This window comes from Dromaius novaehollandiae, chromosome 6, assembly GCF_036370855.1.
Source record: "Dromaius novaehollandiae isolate bDroNov1 chromosome 6, bDroNov1.hap1, whole genome shotgun sequence".
NCBI classification, from domain to species: domain Eukaryota; kingdom Metazoa; phylum Chordata; class Aves; order Casuariiformes; family Dromaiidae; genus Dromaius; species Dromaius novaehollandiae.
In genome coordinates, this window is record NC_088103.1 from 16,481,992 (window position 1) to 16,501,320 (window position 19,329).

The window sequence follows — 19,329 nt, forward strand, 5'->3', positions numbered from 1 at the left end:
GGTACAGTCAGGGATAGAGGCAGGGCCAATGTGGAGGACAGGAAAATGTATTCAAAAGCTACCATATTTGGTGCTCATATAAGAACCTAGAGAGAAAGATAGAAAAATAAAAGATGACATTAACCTAGTAAAGGGCTTGGGGTCCTACTTTGGTATTTCATCTTCAGCCTGGTAAAACCCCTGACACTAACTTCTATTCTTCTCTGAGAGGCAGGCAGAGAGCTTTCTGGTCTGGTGCAGATCCTCTGCCTGGCTGCATCTTTCCCATCTGTTCCCTGCTGAAGCAGAACTGATCACTGCAACCTGTAGGCACCCAAAAACTGCTGCTGCTTGCACAGAGCACGGGTGGGTTTTTCCATGCTTTGTTCCTCCTCTTTTGCTAAGTATTGAAGTCCCTCACAGACATGAGCACAACACTTCTTTTTCTTTAAGGCTTTCTTACAAATCCTTTCGGCACTACTGTAGTATACCTACAGATATGAAAGTATACATAGGTAAAGTCCACATATCGGCACTTCTGTAGAACTCAGGATGTTTATTTTTACCTTATCTTTTCTTTTTGGTCTTAGTACACTTTAATTATAGATGTTTCCTATTCATAATATTTATACAAGCTATGGCACCACCTCCTGTCCAAAGCTGTACTTCAGTGTGAATCAGTGTAATAACAAAGTTCTCTTAAAGATGAGATTTTTTTTTCTTTATGAAACAGAACACAGAAGTGAACTTTTATTACTTTAAATGACTTTTCCTTTGTGTTTTACAATAGGAATTTCAGCAATATCAAGTCTGCTTTTGCTGGAACATGTTCTGGTATTTTTCTGTCAGTGTAAATTTCCATAAAAAGTTAAAAAAAAAAAAAAAAAAAAAAAAAGTAAGTTAGCTGTTGCTGTTTTAAGAACAAAGGAATGCAAAATGTTCCTTTTAAAAGACTTTTTAAAAAGCTCCAAGTTCTCAAAAGTTATGCATAAGGCCTGTGAAGTTTTTTGCGAAGATGATAACTTGTGAAACTCTGGTTTGCCTGGCTTTAAAGCTTTTTGGGCTAATGCCTGGCTTTTTGTTCTGGTTTTGTACACCACCTAGTCTTGGTAATGCTAATCTTAACTTTGAGGAAGGCTTTGGGAAATTACTGGTGTACACGTGCAATCTGAACTGTTCATGCAGCTGTAGTGATGAACAACAAATGTTGCTCTAAGGCAAGGCTGGTTTTTATTTTACGTAATATTCTCTGACTCTCCCTCTGGAATAGAGAATGGATTTAGGCCAAACATAATGCAGTGTAAACAACCAGTGAGAACTGTAAAAACAAATGGAGAGGGATTGCTGAGCAGGCAAACATGTCTCTGGGCAGGAATGTATCATGAGATTTAGATGAAGTGCAGGAAAGCACAAAATCATAAATACTTATAAAGTGTAGCAATTATAGCATATTTAATATAGCCCTAACTGGTACAGCTTTATAGGATTACACACTTACAACTGAGAGCAATATTTGATCTTTGTTTTTGAGAGCGTATGTGATTGGAATGAGATACTGAAAGCTGAAGATCTGTGTGCTTTTGCTTAGTTGTTTCTGCAGCACACACACACCTAAAACCTTTCTGGGTATGGCAACTGCAAGTGTGTAGATGCCATTCCATCTGTTTTTGTGTTAAAAAGTTAGTGTCTGAAAGCCTGGACAAGACTGCAGCAAGATCTTGAGGCTCAAGGGTGTCAAGATCAAATCCTGAGTTTACAGGAAAAAAGAATAAACTTTTTGTATAAATAAGTTCTTATATCATCTGCACAAATGATCCCTTTCTCGTTGCAAAGCCACGGGGAGATGGCAGGCCAGTCTCAATTCTCTGGCTCCCTCTGCTGGGTTTGACTTCGCAAACTGCTGCACACTGTCAGAGTTAAGTGACTTATTATCTGGACCTACCTTTTGGCTCTGCCAGAATAAATGATTTGGTGCAATCACAGAATCCATCAGGAGGCTGTATGAACATGTAAAGGGATTTTGCAGAGACAGGTACTATGCTTGTTCTCATAGTGCTGCTGCAACAAGCCATAAGGATGACCTGCTGCATTTACAGAATATTTGTGTTGTACCATTAGATGACACTGTCTAGTAGCTGACACTGTCTAGTGTGTATCACAAATGTGTAGTGGCTGCTCCCAAATACACGTTACGCATTGAGCTTTGGCCACAAATCCATCCGATTCCAGGCGCCTTCAGTGGTGTTTGGCCTGTACATGAATCCTCAATATAAGGGCACAGAAATGAAATCAGAAATGAAATGAAATCGTAGATAACCAGGAATGTCACATGGACAACATCACAGCTGGAGTGTTTCACATCTGAAACAAAAGAGGCTGAAATATTTTTTCTACCAAAAGTGAAATGCGTTGTAGTGAAGTAATGTAGTAAATAATTTTCCTATTAACTAGCTGTTCTGTGCATATTTCTGGCATTCCTATATCTAGTAGGTAACTTCATAATTTCCTTCTCAGTAGTCATGTAAAGCCATCTTCTCCCTAGCATGTTGTAATTTTAAATCTACAGATAATGGGAAACTGGGAAATTGTAGATAATATGTTAATAGACTGTAATATGCTGTAACATTACTCCTATAAACATACTTCTGATTAAGAAGGTCTTTTGAGATCTTCATTTAGTATAAATCTTTTAAATCTGTGATTCTTCTAAATTATTGTTATAGAGGGTTGTTAAGTGCAAGTTTTTAATATAGAAAATTTTTTTCTAAGGACTTTTCTAAGGACTTCTAAGGACTATATAAGACTTTTTCCTCTGGTAAAACAAATTTGAGTAGGGCTACTAAACTGGCTGGTTGAGAATCTTAAATTGTGGTAATTCTAAAGAAAAAAAAATCGTGATAGATAAATACTATGTTTCTGCCACAATGTAATAGAGTATGCTCTGTTTTAAAGAAAACTTAATCTTTATTGCAGACCTTTCAGAAATCTGAAATTGAAATTATGGATTGGGTGAACAATCTTTCTGACAAATGTTGACTGTCCACTAGTGAATATAGTGAATACTGTAAGCAGAACTGGAGAGAGCTTCATGGACACTCACTAGCCTCTACACAACCTGCTCAATGAATAACGTGGAGATTGTTTTGCATCTGTTAATTTTCCATTAGTACTAAAACAGTTTAAAAAAAAAAAGTGCAATTGATTAATTTTAGAAAAAATGTTGTGTAGAGTCTAATTGGGTTGCACAAGAATTACAGATAAGATTTTAATACTTTAATCCACATATTTTGATTAATTAAACAAGTATAGCTACTTGATGGAAAAACTTAGCTAAAGCTTTCCCTCTTTCACCTTCTCTTCCACTGTTTTTATCAGTACTGCAGCCATCCGCATAGGAGTAGTTTTTTGGAAGCAGTAGGTGATGTATTCAGTTCAGCCAGTTTAGAAGAGTAAACCACATCTGGCCAACTTCTAGAAACATTTGGGAACCTCTGTGGGGGGCTGTGAATGGAACTGAGAAAAGAATCTGACCTTGGTTCATCAGCTCTGTAACAGGCGGCTTGAAGTCCCCTCTGGGCTTCACTCATGCGGGGTAATTGTGTTGAATTCTGTGGAGCTGCCCCAGTGCTGATGGAAAGGGAGTATTTCCCTAGTTGTAGCCTAGCAGGAATACCATAAATGAGCAAATTTAGGAGCTCCAGCAATTGATACTGACAAAATACTTGCACTTAGGGCATGATAATGTGAAGTATTCCATCACTAGCAAAAAAAGAAAAAAAAAAAAAGCCCACCCCAAAACAAAATGGGTTCTTTTTAATTCACATCCATTCACAAATCTAGGTTAGAGCCTAGCCAGACAAGCAAGTCTGAGGGGCTTGTACTGAGGGGTAGGCTCTCAGAGGAAGAGCCAAAATGAGGTGATGCAGGCAGGCTTGAGGCATTAATTATTGAAACTGACTGCTAGAGCTAGAATGCTAAATATTTTCTGGTTCTGTTGCCAACTCCTCACTTGAGGTACATGTGCAGATGTTCTAAGAAATGCAAGAACAGTGGAAAGGCTTAAATTAAATCCTTAAAAGCTAAGAAGAATCAGAGTCACTTTGCTAGCTATTGTTGCATTGCTTTACTGAGAAAGGTAGTGTTTGAGTGCTAGAAAGCAATTTTTTCTGTAGGAGCAAGTACATCATTTCAGGTCCTTTCTCAGCCTATCGCAGACTGGACTCAAATGGTACATTCTGTAGTTGGAAATGATAATTTGAAGGGCACCTGCCTACCATTTTATTATGTGACTTTGGTTTTATGTATAAGGAAAGACGCTGCTTTTTAGGACTTGAATCACTACCTTTTTTTCCCTTCCAACCTGATTTTTCTTCAAAAAGAATGAAATAGAGCTTGATGACTATTTGTTTATTTGGCAGACAGAGGCTGAGGGATGGGAGGGAGTTAAAGGAGATTTTTCTTTACGTTCCTGAGATCTATGAGTCAGTATGTCCATGAGCAAAGGTTACATAAACTAACAGATCAGAACAAGATTGAGTTGCATAAACACTGTTACTGCACTTCAATCTGTCACAGAGTCAACTCTGCAGATTATTGCAGGCAGAGCTAGCCCAGAGCTTATGTTCCATCCTGCTGAACTCTTGCTTGCACTGGGGCTCCTCTGAAATATCTGCATGCCATATTTAATGTGCAGTACTGTTACTCTCTGCTTGTGTCTAATTTGGAATGTCACCCTGGCATATTGGTTGCATAATAATTTCATCTGTTTCATTGAAACAAGCATTATGCGTCTTGTGAGGGTGGTCACTTATAGGCAGCCGCAGAGACCAGATCTAAGTCCTCTTCAAATTACCCCAACTTTTCTGAAGCTATGATCAACCTCTGTCCTTCCTCATGCTTCTCCTCCATCATATTCTCTCCCCAGCACATCTTGGACTGGCCACTCACCTCATCCAAGAGAATTCAGGGAGACCAGTACAGGAAAGCTCTTACTGTATAGTCCTGAGGGGCAGAGATGGGAGTGGATATGCCCAAGCACATTGTCCAGGGAAACGGAGACTGGAGAGGAGTGTTGAGCAGGCTGGAGTCAATCCATAGTCCACAGGCCACCAGGTAACCACATTATTCTGTTTTTTCAAACTGCATAAGGGTTGGAAATCATGCTTCCAGGCTGCAGTGCTTCCTACTGGTACAGTGTTTTCCCCAGTGCTTTCTCCAGCTTCTTGCTGATCTTGTTTTCCTCATTTTACATGTGGGAACTGAGGCACCAAAGTTCAAGTCTACTTTATTTATATGCTTGTCTCCCATTAAATAGAGCTAATTGTCACAAGAGCAGGCTGAGTTATTCCACAGTACAGAGCACTCAGCCATAAGCACCAGCTGGGACCCAGAAAAGACACCAATACTTTTGTTTCTATTTGTTGTCCAAAGACTAAATAACTCTTTGAATCACCCATTTGGCAGTGGGAACTGAGGAGGATTGGTATATACATGAATGTTTTTGAAAGACTTCAAACACAAATTTGCAAGAATATCTTGCTGGAAGAGAAATCACATAGGGCAGAATTATTGGTGACTTCAGGAAACACAGTGTTTTGTACTGTTTCTCTGGGAGTCTGGGATTGGGCCCTGGGAGTCCCGCTGGCTCGTATGGTGCTGGTTTGCCTCCTCGTTTCCAGTTGAGAATAACAGAACAGATGGAAGGCTAGCAATGAAATGCTAAAGCAAAGCTAAACATGTAATTAAATTCTCAAAAAGGACAAAACCCTTATCACATGAAAGGCAGCTTAAAGTTACCCAGAAACTGGCTTTGTCTATTTTTTCTGCAGTTAATTATTGCTTTTTGCTACTGGATATTAACCAACCATAGAAAACAAGGGAGAGACTCTGGCATTGGTGGACGGGAGGAAATGAGATCTGTGTGAAAGGGAAGTGAGAGCAGAGTACCCATGTGACAGTCCCTTGATTTAAGATGAGATTTAAGATTTCATGTCATGCAATCTTTGTTTTGTAGCAAAACTGCTTAAAAGAGGGATCTTTCTGCATTCTCCAGAATCAGCTATTGTCCCATTCATTTGATAGAACAACAAAAAAGGTAGCTCTGCGTAGTCATTTCTGAAGTCTTTGAAATATTTGAAACTGCTTATATCAGCAGGCTGCCTTGCAGACTGCCAAGGCAAAATAGAAGCAGAGTTAGTCTGCTTTGTTGAAAAAGCTGCTCTTAAATCCAAGATGGAAAAAGAAAAGAGATGACATGGCTTAAAAATACCAGTCTTCATGATACTAAAAAGCCTGAAGGCTTTCAAAAAGATTAATCCCTCAAAGAAAAGAATACCACATCCATGCTGCTGCTTGAAAGAAGTCATGCCAATAGTATTACAGCATTATTCCCAAGAAAGATGAATCTAGATGACCTGACAGATTTCATTAGTAACTGTATGAAACCAGTAGTTGAGATAAGCCCACACAAATCTTTCTTTTCACAGAAAAATAAAATGACAGAATAGAGGCTTATTCATAGACCATACTTGCTACAACTGGGCTGTCTAATTAGCTGTTACCTTCTCTCAGACAAGAGTAGAAACTCATGTGGCTCGCTGGCTATAAATGCTCTAAACGTGTCTGATAGCTATTCTTTTATAAAAATAAATATACAGACCTTCCCCCAAAACTTGGCATATCATTAATTAGGTGTTCAAGAATAGCTGTTTTCCACTGATCAATCTTGTTATACATATAGTGAGTCCTTAAAGAATAAGGCCATTACTACTTTTTAACCATAACTTTTTATTAGGCTATCATATGCTTTATAATGCAACTCGGGCAGTAAGAATCTCTAGGGTGAAGGGTTTGGTCTCGGGTTTTTGTAACACAGAATGCTCATTGGATTGAATGAATCCATCCTTAGAGTAGAGACCGGACCCCAATCTCCTGTCACCCCGATGACTGTTCCAATAACTAGAAAAGATTATTATGTCCATTCTCACTTTTTCACTACTTCTCCGTGGATCGGTGTTACCTTATGCAAGCTAAAAGTGCTCATAGTACACCAGCCCAAGGTGACTGTTGTACTGGAGTCGAGGCTAATCCAAGTTTGTGTGGTTTTGCATTTCCACACACCACGTATTCACACTCCTCCTTTGCCTCAGCGCTGGTGCCCATCTAACCCTGCAGCAAAAGGTGTTCTCTGGGGAGTCCAAGTGCTGGGACTGATTGGGGGTAGGAGGCAAATGAAGAAATAGTAACCTCTCTTACTTTACACTTTGGGGAAGTCATTTTTTTAGCAATCTATAGAGGTAGGCAGTGATTTCGAGGATTGTTTGGATGTAGATAGTTAAGCACTATTTTATTAGGTCCCTGTGCGGGTCTAGTTCTTAGTACTGGGAAGTCTGAAAATTTAAAGTACAAAAAGTAAGAGCATATTTTCTCAGGGAACTCCTGTACATGAGAATATGGTCTACAGTTTCAGACACCTTTCATAAGTTAAGTATTTATATATAAATGATACTGCTTTCTTAAGTAGAGCATTAATATGTAATCAGATGGATTCTATCTGCAGATCATCCTTCCATTACAATTGTTGCATGTTTATATAAAATTTTAATTTGAAGGTTTTTGTAATGTCTGTCTCACAGGATTGCTTTCTTTGTAAAATTGTATGTTAAAAATAATTGTGCTTTTAGCATCAATTTGAAGGTGACTGTCAGTCATGTACTTTCAGAGACATTTCATTTGCCTAGAGCGTGCACAAAAACTCTTGCTGTGCGCTAGCTATACCTGACAGGCACTCGCTTAGATATTCAGGTACAAGAAAAAAATTCAAGTCTGGCACTTTAAATAGAATGCCAATTTTCGTAAGGGGGATTAGCAGTATCCAAAGTGGAGAGCTTCGGACTGATTATATGCGAGTACCAGTTAAGTTTGGTGCATTAGCTATTATCTTGAAGGCTCAAACTGCATTAAAGTGCTGTTACTCTTCAGAAATGCTCAGAAATAGTTTACAATGGAGATACCCAAGACTTGATCCAAATTGACTGTGGCAGTGACATTCAGGCAAATGAGCAGTGTTGTTCATAAGACAGAGTATTGTTCCTGGAGGGCTACATTATTTTTGCATGAATGTATTCTAGAAGTGCATTAAGCTAAAATTGGCCTGGCTGCAGGTTGCAGCTTCACTGGCTTAAGTGGCTTTGAATCATCAGACAGCAAAGAGCAGCCTTCCAGGGTTTATGTACAGAGCCTTCAGCCATGGCGGAGTATGTGCGCGTGCCCACCCCACCAAGGAGAGGTGCCCCCCTCACACAGCAGAGGCAGAGCTGGATGACCACTTTGCAAGCAGTGTTTTTGTGAGTCAGCTCAGAGATGCTCTTCCAGCAGGGCCCTCCACAGCTGGGGGCAGCTGGCTCTGCCTTCTTCTCGGGGAGAAGCCTGGCAACAGCTCTGCCAGCAGCAGAGCGCAGGAAGTTCAAGTCTCATTGAGGCGTTTAACACCTGCAGTCAGGGCAGGTCCAGATCACCTCATCTGATAAGAAAAAGGTGCTATAAAAGGCAGCAGTCCAGGCGCCAAGGAAAAGCTGTAGGCTTAAAAATGGAAAGGGGAAGGGGATTCCAGTACAAGGTCTCAGGACTCATGAATGGGAATCCAAAAATCAGGATGGTTTTCCCCACACAAAGTGTATTTAGTGAATCCTGGGTGAGGCAAAGCCCTTTGGGACTAGGAGTGGGCTTCTGCTGTCTTGAATGCAGAAGTCCAGCTTGCCTGGCTGGAGGCTGGGGTGACAAAAGCCTGCTCTGATGGACCAACCTGCAGGTCTGGCAACTCTGCCCAGTGGTGCCCCTCTTAGTGGGCAAGCAGAACTAACAGCCTTTCCTCACATCACAGAGCGACCCAAAGTCATGGGGCTGGTGGCTTGCTTTCTTGGGATTTTCAGGCATCTGAATCATTAAAAGTTACTTTTGAAAGTGCTTTTCCATGGCTGGGGGCTAGGCCCCTAATTTCATGAAATTAAGCAAATTCTCACATATTAAAACCCTGGGTGGAGTTTTCAGAGAAACATGAATGCTAGTCAGGATGAGCAATAGCAGCAGGACTGTTCAGCAAAAATACTGTTGAAAAACACTTTTTCCCCTCTTCCTCCCAAAACAAATTCACCAACATTGTCTGGATTTAGCCTAATGTATCTGAAGATACTGAGTTTTTGGATTGCTTTAATTGTGAACTTTGTTAAAGACAGGCAGAATAAACTCTCCAAATTTGGATTTTAGAAACCTTATGCCTTTTCTCCTTAAATGTAAAATTGAAATAGTGTATGCCTATAGCATTGTTACAGATACCCATAAATGTAACCTTTTGAGATAAAGTTTATACTCCAGGGAATTCTTCTTAAAGTTTTTCCCTCCTTAAATCCCACCTGTGCTTTTAAAGCAGACTTTGTCTTCCTTTGGGCACTAGCTTACCCTCAGGATTTTTTTGGTCTCAGGATCTCCCTCCCTCCCCTGTTTTCTTTAATTATTGTCCTTTTTTCTTTTTTTTTTTCTTTTTACACCTTTTCTGGTTGTGTGAAAACCACCTCCTAGAGTGTGATGGGAGAAGGCAGAGTTCTAGAAATGTTTGCCTTTTCTGAAAGTCAGTCGCCAATATCTCTCAGTAGTCAAAGCACACTTTGCTGCTTTTAATGAAAATTGTCAACTTTGTTGCACATAGCAAATCCAGAATGAAAAAGTTGTGTTACTTCTTCCCGCAGAGGGTTTAGAAAAAGAGAAATGTGATATTCTCCTTGCATTGTTTTCTGTGCATGTCTCTGGAACATTACCAAGTTTGGAAGATGCATTTGACTTGAAGGCTAGCGCATTGAGTTGTTTCACGGCTGGCCATGGTCACCCATGGAACGAAACTGGATATCTGTGGGTGTCAGGGATGTCTCTCATTGCCTCAGCCAAGGGGCGAAATGCTGTAGAGTTGGCCTCTCCTACGCAGTCCTATATAGCTAGCCGGGCATCTTCCTGGGCCACCAGGAGCACTGGTAAGGGTGCTCTGGAAGAGACTGGTTTGAGGAACTTCTGTTTCTGGCATTACAGGATGCCTAAGGTCAGCACACACAGCTCACTTTAAGTGGCTGCTCTGCTTTATTGCTGTAACAAACACAGCAAGTAAAATAAAGCTTTGGAAGAGCAGCTGCTGAGCAATGTAAGGCTGTTAACCCCTGAAGTGCTTCCTGATCTGCAGCCCAAGGGAGTAGTTTGTCAGTGTGTCCCAGAGTTTCTCAGGAACAAAGCCTGGAAGCACATAGGAAATCACCTGGTTTTTGCAGCCTACTGTGAAAAGACTCAGGGAGCAACCTCGTGTTCCCGAAAGCGTCAGGAGGGGGCTCTCGGCCCCTTTCTCCTAGCTGAGCTGGGCGATGGGAGGGTACTGGAATGAAGGCTTAGAGCAAAGTGAGAATAGGGGGTAGGTGTTTTGCAGAAAAGGTATTAACTCCTTCCTGAACAGAAAGAAAGAGGACTTGAAAGGGTTATTTCCTGAAGTTACAGCATCCTCCTTTCTGCATTAGAGATCCAACCAGCCTGTCTATGTGAAGCCTTAGATGGAGGGGAATAACCCTGAAAGAAGTAGAAGCTGGCTTGTGTGGAGAAAATGGAAGACCGTTGGGAAAGCCCTGAGTTGAGCAGTCAATAAATGTAAGTGAAAGAAGAGATCCATCTTCACAAAAGAGACGCATGCCCCTTCTCTGTTCCTTGCATTGCCACATCTCTCAAATCTGCTCCCAGCTCTGCTGTGGGCCACACGCACTTTGTGACGTCTTTGCTCCTTGCATGGCTGCGCTGCCCTTGCCAGGGCGTAGTCCAAGCTCCTCTTTATTCCCTGTCAGATAATTCCCTCTCACACCTCATTGCTGCTCCGCTCTGCCTTTGTAAGAGACTCATCCACCTGTTGTTTCCTTTACTGCCCTCCTTCAGTCTACTAGCAACATAACCCTCCCCTAACATTGTGTATTCCTACTGATAACCCTGAATTTTCCTGATTTCTGGATTTTCAACAACACAACCACAACAGTGGTTGCATGGCTTTCTCTGGGCTCGCACGCCTCAGCACAGAGGCCCTGCCTGCAGCACCGGGGCGGCAGCAGCGCCTGCTGCCCGCTCTTGCTGCGGTAGCGCAGGGCAGCGGGCACCAGCGCTTCACGTGTCTTTCTGCACCCCAGGCCTCGAGGGGTTGGACCTGCCCCCCATTCCCCATCCAGGACAATGTTTTCTGTCCCTCACACCAAACAGCTGTATTCCCCCCACCCCCTGTCCAGACACGGGGACATGGCACCCCACGGAGCCACTTTTGCAATAGCAAATTTCTTCCGGGTTGTGTCCTGTCCACCACGAAGTAAGCAACCGTTTGTAGCCCATTGCTTTTGTCTTGCCTTCTCCCTAGCTCAAATGATCCTTGCTCTTTTGCATCCATTGGGACACCCTTGCTCCCAGCCTGTGCACCTGTACAACTGATGCATTCTGATTTTTGGGTGCTTGGGGATGTGTAGCTTTTTTGTTGGTGATGTTGGTGGGTTTTTTTCTTTTTTATTCTGGGGTACTAGAAGAAGCGTGTGTATTCTACTGGCATTTTCCCACGTGTATGAGGGTAGAAAGTGAATGCATGCAGGGCAGCTTGGCCCAGATACCAGCTCCTTCATATACCTTTTATCATTATCCTTTTTCCCTTCTCATTTCTTTTCCTCCCTCATCTGCTCCTCCTCTTCCTGCCCCTCTTTGCCTCCCCTCCCTGTGCTTCCCTGGCGGAGTTGCTGGCTCTGCACAGGCCCCGTTTCTCTAATCAGATGAAGCAGCAGGATTATCTCTCTGCCTCCCTGCAAGGCTCCATTTTGTTTCCTCTCCAGCCAAGGGGGGGGACAGGAAGGGGCGTCACCTCCAGGCAGAGGAGCCCCCATCTCTCAGTCTCTTTCCTTTGATGCTCTTTAACCCCCCGCCCCTTTCCGTATCACATACCCACCTTAGTGTCAGCAGCATCAGGCGGATCAAGGAGCCCGGTTTCTAAAGGAAACCTGAACTCTTTTGGCTTTTGTTCTCCTTAAATTTCTGAGCATCTATTTGAAATCCCCTCCAAGTAACTTGGACGGGAAAGCTGGATGTGCATCCCTGAGTAGGGGGAAGGTAAGGACCACGGGAGTCACGCCTTGCCCCTTCTCCTGTCTCCTGTAAGGACACCGAGTCCTCCCCGTTTGCGAGCAGGTCTTTGAGAGTCACAGAGCAGATGAGGGGAAGGGAGAGGAGCTGCACAGAGACAGACCCAGGCTTCTGTAAGTGCTGTGCTGGCAGCAGGGGGTTGATAGCTGGACTGAAAGGGGAAGGAAACTGTGGAGTTTTCTTTTTTACTAAAAAGACAGGGTCTAAGGCTCTGAGCTTTAATCAAATTTAATGTATTTCTGCAAATGGTGATTTTTTTTTTCCTATGCTGGTATCTTTCACTTAGATGTGTACCTATTTGTCTTTTAGCATGTGTTTCTATAATATACTTGTCACTGTTTGGGCGGGGGAAACACTAATGCTGTTCATCTTGTTTCTCTGTACACCTGAAAGCTTATGAAGATGATCATTATATTTTGTGTATGTTGTGTTTTTTATACTAAGAAAAGAAAAGGAGTGAATTGTATAGCTTTGTTGTTAGTTTTTTCTGCTAATCTGTCGAAGAATGGTTTCCCTTGTGTTCTACTATGGGTACCACGTGTGGTTTGTTTTTTTTTTAATGCTAAGAAGTTCATATCTGACACCAAAGAAAAAATGAAAAATATTTCAGCCCCTTTTGACTATCAGCTTTGTTTCATGCTCTTCTCTCTTCTTTAATCACTATTTAGAATAACTCAAAAATTTTCTCTCAAACTGAAACTTGTCTTTTTCAAATTTGAAGACCTGTTTTGTTTTGGCTTTTTATTTTCGTTAGAGTTAAATCAGAAACTATAGTAGAAGACTCTTTTGTGTGTATGTTGTAGCTTTTAGCTTTCTATGATTAAAAGTAAGAATTTGTGGCAATGCACTTTGGGGAAAAGATTTAAAAGGGAGAGAGAACAGGCAGTATTTCTGCTTACAGAACTCTAACCATGAAATGTAATGGGAAAGATAACCATTAGATAAATACATTTTGTAAGATAATGAGTTTGTGCATAAGTAAGGCAGACCATATAAAGATTGAAATCTATTTCTTTTCGAGTAACTCATGTTTCAAAATAGTCGTCCAATAGAAAAATATCGGTGATTTCCTCGCACCAAGATTCAGAGATGCTGATTAAGGCCTGCAAATAGTTGTCTGCATATTTAAAGTTAAGCATGTGTCTGAGTGTTTGCTGGACCAAGATTGCAGTACAACCTGGGTTCAAAGACCCGGAAGATTTCATTTATGAAGGAGGAGGAGAGGAGAGTTTCATGTTTTCATGTAATAGCTCGGTTACTCTTTAAAAACACTCTTCCTTGATTATAGGGTTTTGCTGATTTTGACATCCAGACAATTTTTATTATAGCTGAACTTTAGAGAGAACTGCAGTTACAGTTTAGTTTCTGGCAATTATCTAGGGCTGCATAATGATCAAGAGCAGTCAATTGTTTGCAGCATTGTGGTGTTTGAGCTGGGGTACAGTACTGAACGTCATAATTCCCTCATTAAATAACCACACCAAATTAAAACACTGAATCCACATTTTCTTTCCACAGTAAGCTGCATATTTTCAAAATACACTTGAAAAATAAGAATGTATGAGGGAGAGGTTAACAGACAAAAAGCGTTATTTGTGATCATTATAGTTAGGAAGCTTATTTTTCCCCTCTGTTAAGAGCAATCAAAAAATGGTATAAATGAGAGCTTTTAAACACTCTAGATAAGCAGAGGTATTTGCTGCCCTAGTGAGACAATGTTACACCTCTCTGCAAGCTGGTTAGGTCTGTGCAGAACAGCAGCAAAATCCTCTTCCTCCTTTAGCAGTTCTTCGGGATCTTAAATGGACTGAATTCTCCATTCCTTTCCCCTATAGCTAATGCTGTAAAGAGGAAAAGTGTATTTGACTAGCCCCTTACATTTGGACATTGAAAGCTGTTACGCAATTTGCAAGAGAATGTAGTCTAGGAAAGATGCATTCAAAGGCCCAGGAAACAGAGCGAGAAAGTTGTTAATGGTATTTATTCATTTTCTGATTTGTTAAAAAATACTGCTAGAACTCAGATGAAATAAAAATCCTACTTTTGTTCTTATGCTATACTGTTATTGTTGCAAGTGGCCTTCAAGTCATGGGAAAATTCTCTTATTTCCTAGAGGAAACAAAAGTTTGTCTTTGGTAGATATGCAATATTTTGCTGTGTGTAGTCTGAAACCATTCTTGCCCTAGAACAACAGTATGGAGCAAATCATAGGCTGCAAATGATGTTTTACTTTGTTCTTCCTTGTCAGCCTCACTTTTTTTTTCTTTAATTTTCTGCAACCATGAGCAGCACCACAAGGTTTGTAGGCACTAGCCTTTTGGTTGATTTTTTGCAGTTTCATTGTACAGTAATAAGTGACACAAGTACAGGGGGAAAAATTGCAAACAAAAAAGGATGACTAATTTTGGCCTTTGCAAAAGGGGATCTGTACACTGACCTCATCTGCAAATAGGTATGTAGAAAGTAGTCTTATGATAGTCCTGAAACTGCCCCCCCCCCCCGCCCCCCCAATATGACAGGCTCGTGTTGATACTCTTTGCTAAGGTAATATCCTCCATATTTACTTGAACATACGTTAAGAGATAGCATGTAATTTCCCAGGGAATGCTGGTGTGTGGGGTTTTTTTTGTTTTTGTTTTTTTTGTTTTTTGGTGCCTGGTGTAAACTGTAAGGGTGTATGCGGGTACAGAATCATGTGAAAACACTTATTTTCTCTTTGAGCTATTTAAAATTCCAGGAGGTCTGAATCACCCAAACTCTCTCTCTTTTTTCTTTTTGGAGATGTTTCAGTGGCAAGAGAGCTCATCTTTTTTGTAAGCAAAGGTAAGGGGAATGAAAATAAATGCTGCAGTACAGTGTTTTGGAATTTCTGCAGGATGGATACAATGAGAAGGCAGTAAGCTGAGAAATACTAAATGAGCCAGTCTCTAGTTAAGACCTTTGATGCAGTATTTCTTACGGATGAGTTAAAACTATTGAATGAGTCTGAAGCCACAATAGTTGATAGTTCATATGTATGTTCAGATGTTCAGAACTGTCCTGTAGGAATATCTTTATCATTTCTTTAGTGGATGGTGTGGAAAGTGCTCTCTTCCCTTTAGAAAAGCTGTTAAAGATCCTTATGGTAAAGATCATTTCAGAGAAATTACCTGTAGCAATAGAAGTCTCAGTTAATCAAAAGATCACTTTGAGACTGCACTCTGTGCATCTGAAGTCCTGTCTCTTCAGAAATTATGGCTTAACGCTTGAGCACTGCCTTGTGGTTTTAATACAAAATAGAGAAAGGAGCAGGAGTCTTTCTCCATCTGCAGGATATTTACCAATTAAGCTTTAGCAAGGGCACACGTGTGTGCAAATGAAGGTTAATGGGATTGGGCAGATGTAAGGTCTTCAGCTTTATTCCTGTCAGTGATGCATGAGACTGACAGAACCTCGCTTATCTGAGCTGAACTGGAAGGACTGACTTTTTAACTCATAAACTAAGCAAACTTGATGTGGAAACTGGTGAGATGATAAATGCACAAACCCACCCTAACTCTTCTGAGTTGGATTGTTTTTAGACTTGCACTTTAAAACTATGCTATTGCTTTCTGCAAAAGATCTGCTGGGAAGTTCAGTGTTTGTGAGTGGACAGGGTAAATGAATGCACAGGGTGGTTAGGTACATCCTGAAACATCAGGGAAGGAGATGCATCTTCTTGTTTTAGCCACTTTATCTGGTTCTGAAGTGGCCTCTAAACTATGGAAGTGCTTTTGTCCCTTTAGTAACAGAAAAGGTGCTAACAGATTGGAAAGAAATGTTTTGGAGTTTGTTGCCTCCTTTATATATGTATATCACCTCGCTTGTAGAATAGAGGGATCACTTTTGTGGTTGATTTCAAAAGTGATTCCTGTTTTACCTTGTTTCAATGAACAGTGCAGGTCCCATTAAACCAATAAAAAGTGGTTTAATACCACAAAATCATAGTAATGGTTGCACAGTGTAGCCTCTTTTTGAGGCTCAGGATGAGAAGCTATGTGAAGAGTTCTCATTGCCAATGATAGATGAAAGCAAAAATGATGAAAACAAAATCATCAGATCATTCAGGTTGGAAGAGACCTTGGGAGGTCATCTAGCCCAAGCTCCTGCTCAAAGCAGGGACAGCTTTGAGATCACAGCCAGGTTTCTTAGGGTTTTGTCCGTTTGGGTCTTGAATGTGCTTGAACAAATGTTTGAAAACCAAAGAATTTGTTTAACAGACACTTAACAATTCTTTAGAATCGGTATCTTGTTGCTAGCAGTTAACAGCAGATGCTTAGAGAGTTACCCTCTAGCTGTCAACATCATACACCTGAGATCTTCCTTTACCTCAGTGATGACAGGAGCCTACGTGAGTCTTGCAGATCCTGATTCATTCTGTCTTTACACCTCAGCATCTTGCTTTTACGACATTACTGAATATTAATAAGGAAACAGACTTCTGCAGCTGATTTTGCTACTGAGTTTAGCCAAAAGGAGTGAACACTTACTTGTTTCCACAGAGCAGGGTGTAACCACAAGTTCTTGAGTCAGTTCCTCACATACTCAGCTTTGATTAATATATTTGCAAGCTTTAGTCTGCTGTTTAGCTATGTCCTGTTTTTTTCTCCCTATGGTCTTTGATGTCAAACAAGCCTTGGATAGCATCTTGTGAGCGTGGGCCCTCTAGCCAAGCTCAAATGTTTTTCTTCTCTGTCCTGAGAGAGTAGAGATATGTTTCCTGTTTCTGAAAATTACAGATAATAGTTGCTCACATAAGTCTGACTAGACCACAGAGTAACTGGCACTGCTCTTTCCAACATAACAACTATTATTTATGGTGAAATACCAGTTTTGGAGAGAAAACTTGACCCTTTCCAGTGCCTCTCATATTCCTTGCTTATACAGTTTAAAGGTAGCTTGTAGTACAGTAGGACAGTAGTATCTTAACTGCTATAAGATACGTTTAGATGGACTTACTTTTTAGTCCTTTTCCATACTTACATGAACATATGTGTGCAGCTCCTCTTATCCCTCTAGACAGAGGTTGCCAAGTCTTTTCCAGTTTAAGAAGATGGAAAAGACAGTGTGCAATGTGTGCACTTAAGACTTCTTAAACCTTTCACTGAAACTCGTGTAGTTCCTGCTATAGAGATTTTCATGAGAAGTTCATTGTAGTAAATAAGACACTAAGTGAATGAATCTCTGCAGAACAACATGGTCTCAAGTTGTGACAGCTCTGCTTACAAAGGCATAATGACTCAACTTAAATCATTGCTGTTTATCTGCATTGTGTGTATATATATGTTATATACATATGATACCTATTTGAGAAACTCTGTTGGCACTGGTGAAGTAGTACTACTGTTAACCCTGGTTTTATGTATTTGAAATCCTTAGGATTACCCACCTTCACCTGCCACTGGGAAGCTGGAGGAAGGAGTGCTTTAAACTGATGCTACTGAGGCATGCATAATATCTGAACTTTACTGGTAAGATGAGTTTTCTGCGAGTGCAATAAGAATGTCATTTAAAGAGAGGTTCTGTTCATTGGTTTCAAACCAAATATTACAAAAGGGACCAGAATATATTCTTCTCAATATCTTATATTTAATATTTTTCATCCTGGGATTTCAGAGTGATCTATAATTGTGAATTAAGTCTTAAATACCTGTATCAGAGGCTTCTGCATCTAATCTGAGTCACAGATGAGTAAACTGAGTCAGAGAGTGAGTGACTTGCTCAAGGTCATGCATTATGTCAGTGAAGAGAGATAGAAATAGAAAGCAATTGTTTCCTCTTTCTAATCACTGAGCAATTCTTTTCCATAATCTAGAAGTCAGTCTGCCTTTGTTGCCTGCCACTGGTCAGAGCAGCTTCTGGATGTAGTCTTTCTGAATCCTTCTCTTCTCCAGTCTTTCACATACAGCTCATATAAGCACTGGCATTTAAATAAAGAATTAAAGTGATTATTTTAGCCTTTAGTATGTCACAGGGAAAAATGAGGGAACCAGAAATGAGGAAAAACTGTTAGGTCTTGCTAGATAAACTGGATAGCTTGCCAGTTTTGTAGGCAGGAGAGAGATGTAATTGTTATGTGGAGAAGAACATTGAAAACAATCTTTGTTTTGATGGGATGTCTTTCAAATGTGTAAATATTATCTTCCCTTGTCCTGACAGAGATGTTTGGAGAACTGCAGATTACTCTGTTGCCTTTATTTATATTTTCAGTGTCACTGTCTTTCCTGTTTGCCACTATAGGAACTGCTGTCCTTCTGTTAAGGATGATACGTGAACACGTCTGAAAACGCCTGTTCTTGCAGCTATGTCTAGTTTCTATTTTTGAGGCAGATTTGAGCTTGTCTTGTCTGCCACCCTAACTAGTTATAAATCTGTGATCACTGCTAGCATAGCACTAAGCCCAAGTGAATAAGCCTTTCTGGGAGCCTGAGTTTATTAGGTGAAGGCTCAGCTCTGTACTTTGACCACTTGCTTCCAGACAGCTCAGAGCATGCACCCAGTAACTGTCTGCAGCTCACACAGACTGTGCGACAAAGAGCTTTAGGTAAGTGTCAGATGCACATTCATCTGTGAGGGTAAAGTATCTTATTGCCCTCATTCAAAAGTAACTAACTACAGTGCTGAATCCTGAAGTTAAAGCTGGGACATCAATAGGGCAGGGAGACTAAGCCAGACCAAGTTCACGTTTTTCCTTCCAACTGTTGCTATTAAGCTTTCAAGCAAACAACAAAGAGGAGGGGTTGGGTATTTTCTAGTAAGACATTAATTGACAAGTGGACATTGTAATCACCTAGCCAGTTTGAGTGGAGTTTGTTAGGCGTGCAAACTGCTGGTGACTTGTAAGCAGATTGCATTAGTATGTGCCTGCCTTCCCTCCCTATGGGACTGGAAGCAGGCCATAACCTGACTTTTGGTTTTCTGTACAGTATTAATGTTCTTGGTCCTTCACAGTCAGCTTGCAAACACAGGCCCTTGATGCACACAGCCTGCAGCCCTGGGCCTCTGGGGGGGAGAGGCTTGCTGAGCAAGTTGTGACCACGTGTTTGTGTGCAATTGCAGGTCAGTGGGCTTGCCTTGGGGATGCTCTGATCGGGGCTGAAGAGTGTTAGTGAGGCTGCAGAAAGGGAGCTCTGAGGAGGGTCA

The 19,329-nt window shown here is 41.0% G+C and overlaps 1 protein-coding gene across 8 annotated transcripts in view; it reads left to right on the top strand.

Moving 5' to 3' along the window:
* The window catches only part of GPRIN2 (G protein regulated inducer of neurite outgrowth 2), a 39,361-nt gene that overhangs the window by 8,834 nt on the left and 11,198 nt on the right, over positions 1–19,329 (top strand). For 4 of the 8 annotated variants that reach the window (XM_026116709.2, XM_064513759.1, XM_064513757.1 and 1 more), the window contains 3 exons: positions 4,904–5,091; positions 10,530–10,656; positions 17,566–17,657. The gene's annotated coding sequence lies outside the window, so the exon portion shown is untranslated. Of the gene's footprint in view, positions 1–4,903; positions 5,092–10,529; positions 10,657–11,880; positions 12,282–14,949; positions 14,992–17,565; positions 17,658–19,329 lie in introns of those variants that run through there. The other 4 variants (XM_026116713.2, XM_064513758.1, XM_026116714.2 and 1 more) reach the window with 4 other exon arrangements.